This window comes from Pelophylax lessonae, assembly GCF_965119305.1.
Source record: "Pelophylax lessonae genome assembly, chromosome: 3".
NCBI classification, from domain to species: Eukaryota; Metazoa; Chordata; class Amphibia; order Anura; family Ranidae; genus Pelophylax; species Pelophylax lessonae.
Window position 1 is genome coordinate 25,771,619 of NC_138770.1, and position 12,187 is coordinate 25,783,805.

The window sequence follows — 12,187 nt, forward strand, 5'->3', positions numbered from 1 at the left end:
AATGGCTGCATTCCTTTTTTGTCCTCCTCACTTATAGGACCATTTTTGTATGAATTTTTCCTACCTATTGGAAGCATTGGTGGGCGGGTCTGGTGCTGGGCAGCTGTGCGGGATGTCAGGAGCTTCCTTTGGTATCCAGAAGTCTTCCAGGATGTCCCGAGTGGTTATTAAGTCCCCAGCTATCAGCAGGGTGGTGTTATGGCACACATATGTAGAGGATCCATGCCTGGAGAGTGGGCCCTGCCATCGGCGGCCATTTGCATTGGCTGGGAGCCCAGCTGTTAGCGGGTGGCCATTAAGTGTTAGACACGTGAAATCCGTTTCGGTGCAAAAACAAATTCCAACAAATTTTTGGTTATTCCTAGATTCGGATGTATCCAAATCTCCAAATGAAATTGTAATGAATTTTGTTGAAATCTGTTAAAATTGGTTTTGTTTATTTGTTTTCTAACGAAATTCTAACTTTTCAGAATGATTCAAATTCGGATCAGACAAAAAAACGATCGACCATACCAGGAAACAAGTCCTCAACATGGGGGGGTGGGTGCTTTGGGTAAGCTATGCCCCTCCACCCCGAAGCACCTTGTCCCCATGTTGATGGAGACAAGGGCATCTTCCCCACAACCGTGGCCTGTGCTTGTGGGGGTCTGCAGGTGCAGGCAGGGGGCTTGTCATAATATGAAAGCCTCTTTTACCAAGGGGGCCCCCATATTCCGCCCCCCCCATGTGAATGAGTATCGGGAACATATTACCCGTACCTATTCACCAAAAATTGTCAAAAAGTAATAAAAACACACACAAATTTTGAAAAATCCTTTATTTAAAAAAAACCTACTGCAGGCTCCTCCTCCATACATAGGAAAAGGGCGGGGTCATCTGTCTACATCACCTGGAGGCACTGCCCCTTCTGGCCTCATGGATCGGTGCATGCTGGGTCCCTGACGTCAGAAAGGGCGGTGCCACCAGGTGATGTAGACAGGTGGCCCCGCCCCTTACCTATATAAAATATGTGAAACGGGGAGCCTGCAGTAGGCAGAGGGTCTCCATGATGGCGAGAGCTTCTCTATTTATTTATTTTTCCGGGTGCGGCAGGCTTTGTGATTGATGACGGATCTACATCGGGGGACGCTGGTTTTTATTTTATAATAAAGGATTTTTCAAAAATTGTGTGTGTGTTTTTATTACTTTTTGACACTTTTTTGGTGAATAGGTACAGGTACTATGGTCCTGATACTCATTCACATGGGGGGGGGGGGTCCCTTGGTAAAAGGGGCTTTCAGAAAATGACAAGCCCCCTGCCTGCAGACCACCACAAGCACAGGCCACGGTTGTGGGGAAGAGGCCCTTGTCCCCATCAACATGGTATGGGGTCTGGTATGGGTTAGGAGGGGGGGTCTTGCTCGTCCCCCCTTTTCTGACTTGCCGAACTGCATGCTCAGGTAAAGGTCTGATATTTATTTTGGGGGACCCCACGTCAATTATTTTTTTTTACATTTTGGCATGGTCCTGGTATAGCCTGGGGGGCGGGGGGAGACCCCTTGTCATTTTTTTAAACATTTTCTATTGCCGGGCAATGCCGGCATTCTTTTCTTTCCATTCATCTGTCATTGGGGAAGCCCACTGACGGCTGATGAGTCGTCGGTTGGTAAGGATGCGGGCGGCCGGCTTCCCAGCCCCCTGCTTAACAACCAGCTATTTCTTCACTCAGAATTCCAATCAGTCGATTGTTTCTCGACCAATCGGAATTCTGATCGTTCTGATAAGTTTGAATTCTTTAGATTAATAAACTAAACAAATTTTAGCGAAAAGGAAAATAAATTTAACGAAAACTAAACAAATTCCAAAACCAAACTAAAAGAATTCCAAATTCCAGAATGAAATGAAATTAGTAACATAATGAATCTATCCGAAAAGAAACAAATTTTTCCATTCTGCACATGTCTCCTAAGCGTGCCCAACCCAGATATAGCAGTTGTGTTCCTGCCTCTGGGATCCGGGTCGCCCTGCGGATGCTTCGATTGCCCTGTGGAAGAGGTCCGGGACACGTGAGTATGTTTGGCTTGAGGTCAGCAGAAGGGAGCAGACGCCATGCGGGCTGCTAGGGAGTAACCAAAAGGAAAACCTATGGAGGGGACTCTGCTCTCTGGGTGATCGATGTGCATTGCAGCATCTTATCAAAGTTTGGTGCAGTCGCCTACCTTTGTCTTCTTTTCTGTCCTGAGGAGAGAACTGTTTGTTGAAGCAAGGTTTGCTTTCTGCGTAGCGGTACCCCTGCAGGAGCCGCTTGGATATTGGTGTACCCGGGCCTCCCACTGATTACTCCACAGCCAGATACAGGGTATTTTCACACAGCCAGGTGCACACACTCTTCCGCTCGTTGTCTCCAATGACCAGTCTAGGGGATGTGTTTTTATGTTTTATTTGGAGAACTTGGATAGGAGAAGAAAAACCAGAGCTATCCTGAGAGTCCCAACATCCTATCTGTTCAGAGAAATGGGAACCTACAGATGTTCACAAGGAACCACTGTCATATGTGTGGACTTTAAGGGCACAGCATGAGACAGATAACAACTACATGGATTTATCCTAAAATAACATTTATTGATTTATCTAAAACTAGATCTCAATAAAATGAGGAAACTGGCCCCAAACTGATCTCAGCTCGTACACAGGAGATCAATGTCTCCTACTAATTTCACTCATGTACATCATACATATATAAGGATAAGTTGGTATATATCATAAGGTTGGTGTAGGTATAGATATTTCCTCTCTTCACTTAGATGTAACATTTAGTGACGGCCATGTACTTTATTACTGAATATATCTTATTACTGTCTCCAGACCTAAACCCTATTGAGCATCTGTGGGGGATCCTCACGGAAGGTGGAGGAGCGCAAGGTCTCTAACATCCACCAGCTCCGTGATGTCATCATGGAGAAGTGGAAGAGGACTCCAGTGGCAACCTGTGAAGCTCTGGTGAACTCCATGCCCAAGGGGGTTAAGGCAGTGCTGGAAAATAATGGTGGCCACACAAAATATTGACACTTTGGGCCCAATTTGGACATTATCACTTAGGGGTGTACTCACTTTTGTTGCCTGTGGTTTAGACATTAATGGCTGTGTGTTGAGTTATTTTGAGGGGACAGTAAATTTACACTGTTATACAAGCTGTACACTCACTACTTTACATTGTAGCAAAGTGTCATTTTTTCAGTGTTGTCACATTAAAAGATAGAACAAAATATTTACAAAAATGTGAGGGGTGTACTTACTTTTGTGAGATGCATATGTCTTGGATGGGATGCAGATAAAGCAGACTCATGGCGAGGATTCCATCAATTCAATTTTTAGGGCTCTGTTGGATCAGCTAACTTGGAGGCAGAGGAGGGATCAGATAGACTCTGGATTTCTCCATAAAGAGTACCTGTCCCTGACAAAGCTATCACAAGGGATGTTCCTTGTGGTAGCAAAAATGTAAAGGTATGTGATGTATGGCCATCCATGTGAGGTATCGCCATCCATGTGAGGTAGTGGTGCACTGAATTTTCGGCAACCAAAATTTTCGGCTGAAAATGGGCCTATTCCATTTCGGGCGAAAATGGGTTAAAGATGCCGAAATTAATGATGTGAGGTATCGCCATCCATGTGAGGTATCGCCGTCCATGTGAGGTATTGCCGTCCATGTGAGGTATCGCCATCCATGTGAGGTATCGCCGTCCATGTGAGGTATCGCCATGAACATCAGTGTGAGAGAAGAATTCTACCAGCAGAGATCACATTTACCGATAAGCTGTAAACCTAGAAAGGCTTTTATAAGGGACACCTATGGATAATTTTAGGCTCCGTAGTTTGTCACAGGCGTGTGCAATTTTTATTCTTCACATTTTTGGTATAAATTTACTTGCCACAACATTATATTTTATATCTTACCGATAAAATGGGTATTATATTGTATTTATGTGCATTCAAATTTGTGTATTATTTCCTGAAAATTTGATGTGGCAAAAAAATCCCCAATTTATTCCCCAGGGTCTCTGCTTTTGGAATATATTTCATGTTTGGGGGTTCTAAGCAGGGGAGGACTGGCAGCCTTAGGTCTGGGGGGCAAGTCCAGTCGAGTGGCCCATTGAACCACCGAATCGGCTCCCCATCCATCTGCACCACATTTCCCTCACAGAGAGATAGAGAGAGACTGCTCCACATTGCCCACACAGAGAAAGAGAGAGACAACCCCACATTGCCCGCAGAGAGAGAGACAACCCCACATTGCCCGCAGAGAGAGAGAGAGAGAGACAACCCCACATTGCCTGCACAAAGAGAGAGACCGCGCTCCATTGCCTGCACAAAGAGAGAGACAGCTCCACATTGCCTGCACAAAGAGAGAGACCGCTCCATATCATCTGCACAGAGAGAGAGAGAGAGTGCGAGAGAGACTGATCCACATTGCATGCATAGAGAGAGACTGATCCACATTGCATGCATAGAGAGAAAAATCGCTCCACATTGCCTGCACAGCAAGGGAGAGACTGATCCACTTTGCCTTCACAGAGAGAAAGATACTGCTCCACATTGCCTGCACAGATAGAGACCGCTCCACCTTGCTTGAACAGATAGAGAGAGAGAGACCACTCCACATTGCCGGCACAGGGAGAGAGACCACTCCACATTGCCGGCACAGGGAGAGGGACCGCTCCACATTGCAGTTTCTCTGTGGAGCAGTCTGTCTCTCTGTGCAGGCAGTGTGGAGCAGTCTGTCTCTCTGTGCAGGCAGTGTGGAGCAGTCTGTCTCTCTGTGCAGGCAGTGTGGAGCAGTCTCTCTCTCTCTCTCTGTGTGGGCAGGGTGGAGCGGTCACTCTCTGTGCGGGCAGGGTGGAGCGGTCACTCTCTCTCTCTCTCTCTCTCTGTGTGGGCAGAGTGGAGCGGTCACTCTCTGTGCGGGCAGGGTGGAGCGGTCACTCTCTGTGCGGGCAGGGTGGAGCGGTCACTCTCTCTCTCTCACTCTCTGTGTGGGCAGAGTGGAGCGGTCACTCTCTGTGCGGGCAGGGTGGAGCGGTCACTCTCTGCAGGGCCGGATTAAGAGCAATATGGGCCTGGTGCTGGGGATTTTGGTGGGCCTTAAGGGTCGTGTGTCGGCGTGCGCAGGCCAAATGCTATGGAAGTCCCAGGCTTCCATAAGAGCCCTGCATCAGTGTACGAGGTGCGCCCTGAGGTGACGTTGAAGGGCGCAGCTGTGCAGAGCTAACACAACATTACAGAAGCTGAATACCTGGCTTCCATTAGGACTGCCCGCAGTGCCCATTATTAATCCCACCACCCGGCCCAGGTGATCCATGCGGAATGCAGAACCGGTCAGGCCAGGGGAGACCTCTCCCTGTCGGCCCATTGCTTTCCATGCATGGCCTGTTCTTTTTGGGCGGCTGGGCCCAGGGTCACATCATTGGGTGGGTGTGGCCAAATTGTACATGGGGAGGGTCCTAAAGAAACATTGTTAAATAAAACCAGGAATGCATAACACACAAGCACAGGGTTAAGGACAGGAGAGAGTAATACACAGAATGCTGGGTTCAACACAGCGTAATACACAGAATGCTGGGTTCAACACAGCGTAATACACAGAGTGCTGGGTTCAGGACAGCATAATACACAGAATGCTGGGTTCAACACAGCGTAATACACAGAGTGCTGGGGTCAGGACAGCATAATACATAGGGAGCTGGGTTCAGGACAACGTAAAACACAGAATGCTGGGTTCAGGACAGCATAATACATAGAGTGCTGGGTTGAGGACAGCATAATACATAGGGAGCTGGGTCCAGGACAACGTAAAACACAGAATGCTGGGTTCAGGACAGCATAATACATAGGGAGCTGGGTCCAGGACAACATAAAACACAGAATGCTGGGTTCAGGACAGCATAATACATAGAGAGCTGGTTCAGGACAACGTAAAACACAGAATGCTGGGTTCAGGACAGCATAATACATAGGGAGCTGGTTCAGGACAACGTAAAACACAGAATGCTGGGTTCAGGACAGCGTAATACATAGGGAGCTGGGTTCAACACAGCGTAATACACAGAGTGCTGGGGTCAGGACAGCATAATACATAGGAAGCTGGGTTCAGGACAACATAATACACAGAGTGCTGGGTTCAGGACAGCATAATACACAGAGTGCTGGGTTCAGGACAGCGTAATACACAGAGTGCTGGGTTCAGGACAGCATAATACACAGAGTGCTGGGTTCAGGACAGCGTAATACACAGAGTGCTGGGTTCAGGACAGCATAATACACAGAGTGCTGGGTTCAGGACAGCGTAATACACAGAGCGCTGGGTTCAGGACAGTGTAATACACAGAGTGCTGGGTTCAGGACAGCGTAATACACAGAGCGCTGGGTTCAGGACAGTGTAATACACAGAGCGCTGGGTTCAGGACAGCATAATACATACAAAATGCTGGGTTCAGGACTGCGGAATACACAGAGCACTGGGTTTAGGACAGCATAATACACAGAACGCTGGGTTCAGGACAGCGTAATACACAGAGCACTGGGTTCAGGGCAGAGTAATATACAGAGCGCTGGGTTCAGGACAGCGTAATACACAGGTTCAGTAGGAGGCTACTTGCAGGGTGCAAGGTTCAGGAGGAGGCTACGTGCATAGGGCAGGGCTATTACCCATTTTTTTGTTTTCTTCTGTATGTAATGACTGTATACATGTAATTTTTGTGTGTGTATTATATTTTGTCAGTATATGTGTGAATATTATTTTCTGTGTGTGGGTGGGTCTGTGTAATGTCACTCACCCGCAGCCTGTATAAAAAATATACACCTCACATCACTCACACACCAGAGAGACACTACAGGAGATGGTGAGAGACTGCAAACCAGACATGGTACAGGAGATGATCAGAGTGCAGACATGGTACAGGAGATGGTCAGAGACTGCAGACATACTACAGGAGATGGTCAGAGACTGCAGACATGGTACAGGAGATGGTCAGAGACTACAGACATGTTACAGGAGATGATCATAGACTGCAGACATGGTACAGGAGATGGTCAGAGACTGCAGACATACTACAGGAGATGGTCAGAGACTGCAGACATGGTACAGGAGATGGTCAGAGAGTGCAGACATGGTACAGGAGATGGTCAGAGACTGCAGACATACTACAGGAGATGGTCAGAGACTGCAGACATGGTACAGGAGATGATCAGAGACTGCAGACATGGTACAGGAGATGGTCAGAGACTGCAGACATACTACAGGAGATGGTCAGAGACTGCAGACATGGTACAGGAGATGGTCAGAGAGTGCAGACATGGTACAGGAGATGGTCAGAGACTGCAGACATACTACAGGAGATGGTCAGAGACTGCAGACATGGTACAGGAGATGATCAGAGACTGCAGACATGGTACAGGAGATGGTCAGAGACTGCAGACATACTACAGGAGATGGTCAGAGACTGCAGACATGGTACAGGAGATGGTCAGAGAGTGCAGACATGGTACAGGAGATGGTCAGAGACTGCAGACATACTACAGGAGATGGTCAGAGACTGCAGACATGGTACAGGAGATGATCAGAGACTGCAGACATGGTACAGGAGATGGTCAGAGACTGCAGACATGCTACAGGAGATGGTCAGAGACTGCAGACATGGTACAGGAGATGGTCAGAGACTGCAGACATGGTACAGGAGATGATCAGAGTGCAGACATGGTACAGGAGATGGTCAGAGACTGCAGACATACTACAGGAGATGGTCAGAGACTGCAGACATGGTACAGGAGATGGTCAGAGAGTGCAGACATGGTACAGGAGATGGTCAGAGACTGCAGACATGATACAGGAGATGGTCAGAGACTGCAGACATGGTACAGGAGATGGTCAGAGACTGCAGACATGGTACAGGGGATGGTCAGAGACTGCAGACATGGTACAGGGGATGGTCAAAGACTGCAGACATGGTACAGGAGATGGTCAGAGACTGCAGATATAGTACAGGAGATGGTCAGAGAGTGCAGACATGTACAGGAGATGAGATGGTCAGAGAGTGCAGACATGGTACAGGAGATGGTCAGAGAGTGCAGACATGGTACAGAAGATGGTCAGAGAGTGCAGACATGGTACAGGAGATGGTCAGAGAGTGCAGACATAGTACAGGAGATGGTCAGAGAGTGCAGAGATGGTACAGGAGATGGTCAGAGACTGCAGATATAGTACAGGAGATGGTCAGAGAGTGCAGACATGATACAGGAGATGGTCAGAGAGTGCAGACATGGTACAGGAGATGGTCAGAGAGTGAGGACATGGTACAGGAGATTGTCAGAGACTGCAGACATGGTACAAGAGATGGTCAGAGACTGCAGACATGGTACAGGAGATGGTCAGAGACGGCAGATATAGTACAGGAGATTGTCAGAGACTGCAGACATGGTACAAGAGATGGTCAGAGACTGCAGACATGATACAGGAGATGGTCAGACACTGCAGACATGGTACAAGAGATGGTCAGAGACTGCAGACATGGTACAGGAGATGGTCAGAGACCGCAGACATACTATAGGAGATGGTCAGAGATTGCAGACATGGTTGATTCAAGAGATGGTCAGGGACTGAGTTTACAGCTGAACCCGGTGTAAAAGTGTATGGTATCGCAGGGCTGCTCCACTCTATTTAAACCAGCTCTGCAAGATCAATTTAGTAAAAGTGACAGAAGACAGCAGCACATCCAATTTCCAAAATAAAAATTGTCTTACAAACAGTTCAGTAAACAGGTAATGGGTCTCTGAAGTTTCTAACCTGAACCAACAGTAAATGCTCCAAAAATAAAATAAAAACCCCATGCAGCACACACACAGCTCAAACTAGCCGAATGGAAGCTGAAATGGTTACCAGTCATTTGTTCTTGGTGTTGCTGCAGCGTCTTCTTATCAGTGTATCAGGCAATGTACAGCTCAGGGAGATAAAACATAAGGAGTGAGGGGAGAGGAGGATGATCGGTAACCTGCACACTGCCTGAACACACAGATATCCGGAACACACTGCAGCCCACCAGAATTACATGTGACATTGCTCTAATTGTTGTCATACCTTCTTGCCTTGCATTTACATCCCTGGTGCTCCCAGTCAAATGTGGCGGGCTGGAGAGGGGCGGGGGAGGAGTGCGATACTGCCTGCTGACTGGCTGTGGATGAAAGGGAGGAGGAGCTCCATATCTAGCCCGCCCATCCCCAACATCAGAGCTCCGATTTGACAGCTCTGCTCCTCTCACTCTCACTGACACTATGCTGGACGGTCACACTGAATGTAGAGCTAGACTGCCAGTACACCGTCCCTGAATCCAGGGACATGCAGGGAGGTTCTGAAGGAGCAGCCCGCTGTCACTTGTAGCACAGAAGCCGGGCTTCTGTGTTTACAAGTGACAGAAAACAGCAGTGATAATGGACCTTGCCGGCCAGGGCCTATATTATGGTGGGGGCCTGGTGCTGCAGCTCCAATAGTCCCTATGTTAATCCGGTCCTAACTCTCTGTGCGGGCAGAGAGGAGCGGTCACTCTCTGTGTGGGCAGAGTGGAGCGGTCACTCTCTGTGTGGGCAGAGTGGAGCGGTCACTCTCTGTGTGGGCGGTCACTCTCTGTGCGGGCAGAGTGGAGTGGTCACTCTCTGTGTGGGCGGTCACTCTATGTGCAGGCAGAGAGGAGTGGTCACTCTATGTGCGGGCAGAGTGGAGCGGTCACTCTCTGTGTGGGCAGAGTGGAGCGGTCACTCTATGTGCGGGCAGAGTGGAGCGGTCACTCTATGTGCAGGCAGAGTGGAGCGGTCACTCTATGTGCGGGCAGAGTGGAGCGGTCACTCTCTGTGTGGGCAGAGTGGAGCGGTCACTCTATGTGCGGGCAGAGTGGAGCGGTCACTCTATGTGCGGGCAGAGTGGAGCGGTCACTCTATGTGCAGGCAGAGTGGAGCGGTCACTCTATGTGCAGGCAGAGTAGAGCGGTCACTCTATGTGCAGGCAGAGTGGAGCGGTCACTCTATGTGCAGGCAGAGTGGAGCGGTCACTCTATGTGCGGGCAGAGTGGAGCGGTCACTCTCTGTGGGGGCTTCTCTCAGCAGCGGCAATCTCTCAGAGACTGTTCCACATTAATGCCACCAGAGAGACTGAGGCAGAGAGCCTGCGCCTTCCCCACTCCTATTACATAGATCAAAAAGACTGCAGTAAGATGAAGGCAAAAGACTGTGCTGTCACTGCCGCCACACTAAGCGCTACTTGTGGAGTCTGGACCTTCTCTGATGAGTGAGCACCACACCACTGGGCAAGCCAAGCGAGCAGAGTAGCCGAGAGTTACAGTAAGTGCAGCAGGCTAAACACGCAAGTCCTGCTGTCTCCCTGGGCATGACCACCAGATTCTCCAGGCTGCAGGCTCCTCCTGTGTCAATTGCAGGTAGTGAGAAAAGCACATGCCGGTGCACCGGCCCCCAGAGCCAGATAAGGGCATTGCGGGTCTGGTGCTGCTGTGGAGTAGGTTTAGGAGTGGCAGAGATATGATATACAGAAAGTAACGTCATATCCCAGCTCTCCTCTTACTGACCACCCTCCTCTGTTTCCAAGAGCCTGTGCTGGCTTGTGCCCAGACTTGGTCGCAGCCACACAGGTGTAATGCTAGGGAAGCCTGGCATTTGATTTACCAAGCTTCCGTAGGAGCCGTGCATTGGGGTGTGCTCTGTGAAGAAAGTTTCCCAGCCATCAGAATGTCGACAATGATCGACAAAACATAAAGACAAGCTGGTTGTACTGAAGTCAATTGATCGAATTCTGTACAACCAGTCTGCACATAGATTGAAATTCTGCCGGTTCAGCAGAAATGTAAATCTGTCTATGGTGGCCTAAGTCCACTAGTCTCTGGGTTTATTAACCACTTAAGCCCCGGAAGATTTTACCCCCTTCCTGACCAGGGCCTATTTTGCGATTCGGCACTGCGTGACTTTAGCGGACAATTGCGCGGACGTGTGACGCTGTACCCAAACTAATTTGACGTCCTTTTTTCCCCACAAACAGAGCTTTCTTTTGGTGGTATTTGATCACCTGTGCGATTTTTTGATCATGCGCTATAAACAAAAAAAGAGCGACAATTATTTTTCACATTTCTTATATAAAATTCCCCTAAAAAATGTAAAAATCTAAATTTTTTAACATTTTAGGCCAATTTGTTTTCTGCTACATATGTTTGGTAAAAAAAAAAATCGCAAAAATCATATTTTAATTGGTTTGCGCAAAAGTTATTACGTTTACTAACTAATAGAAAGATTTTTGTCATTTTTATTGGTTTTTTTTTAATGACTTTTTTTACTTAACGAGTAATGGCGGCGATCTGCGATTTTTTCTGCGGCGAACAGATCGGACCCTTGACTGACATTTTAGACACTTTTGGGGGTACCAGTGACATTACTACAGTAATCAGTGCTATACATATACACTGTTACTGTAAAAATGACACTGGCAGTGAAGGGGTTAACTTTATTTGAGAGGGAGGGGTTAAGTGTGTCCCTAGGGGCGTGATTCTAACTGTGATTGGATATGGCTAGTGATGTAACAGCAGAGATCTACGGTCCTACATAGCAGGACCGAATGATCTGTGCTGTTACACAGGGAAGAATGACAGGCGGCTTTGTTTACATTAGCCGCCTGCCTTTCTCCCTCTGTAACCGACGATCGCGAGTGACCGGCGGACATCGGGTCCACCGGTCACTCGCGTGGGGGGGGTCCGTGAGCGGGAGCGCGCCTCCAGCAGTGTGCGCTCGCTCCCTAGAGCCTCACAGGCTAGCGACGTAGTACTACGTCACTTTGCCTGTGAGGGGCTGACTGCCGATGTAAATCGTCCTTAGGCGGTCGGCAAGTGGTTAAAACCCTCAAATCTTCTAAAAGGGGGGCTCCACCTAGGTGCAGAAATTCACTTTGAACTCCACCTTATTTTCATAACTCTCTTTAGGTAATAGAAGTGCAAACAATGAGGTGGGAGCACATCTAATACCTACAAAGAGTAATGAAAATAAGGTGGAGTTCAAAGTGAACTGTGCCATCACCTGGCATTGAGGAAGTTAAAGAGGAAGTAAACCCTCCTCTGCAAGTTGTAGCTATAGGTGATCCTATGATAAGGCTTATCTATAGGTACTGTAA

General features: G+C 48.3%; 1 protein-coding gene across 1 annotated transcript in view; it reads left to right on the top strand.

The window, feature by feature from the left end:
• LOC309549817 (uncharacterized protein) overlaps positions 1–12,187 on the top strand; it is a gene marked incomplete at its 5' end in the record, with an annotated part of 121,941 nt that overhangs the window by 2,271 nt on the left and 107,483 nt on the right.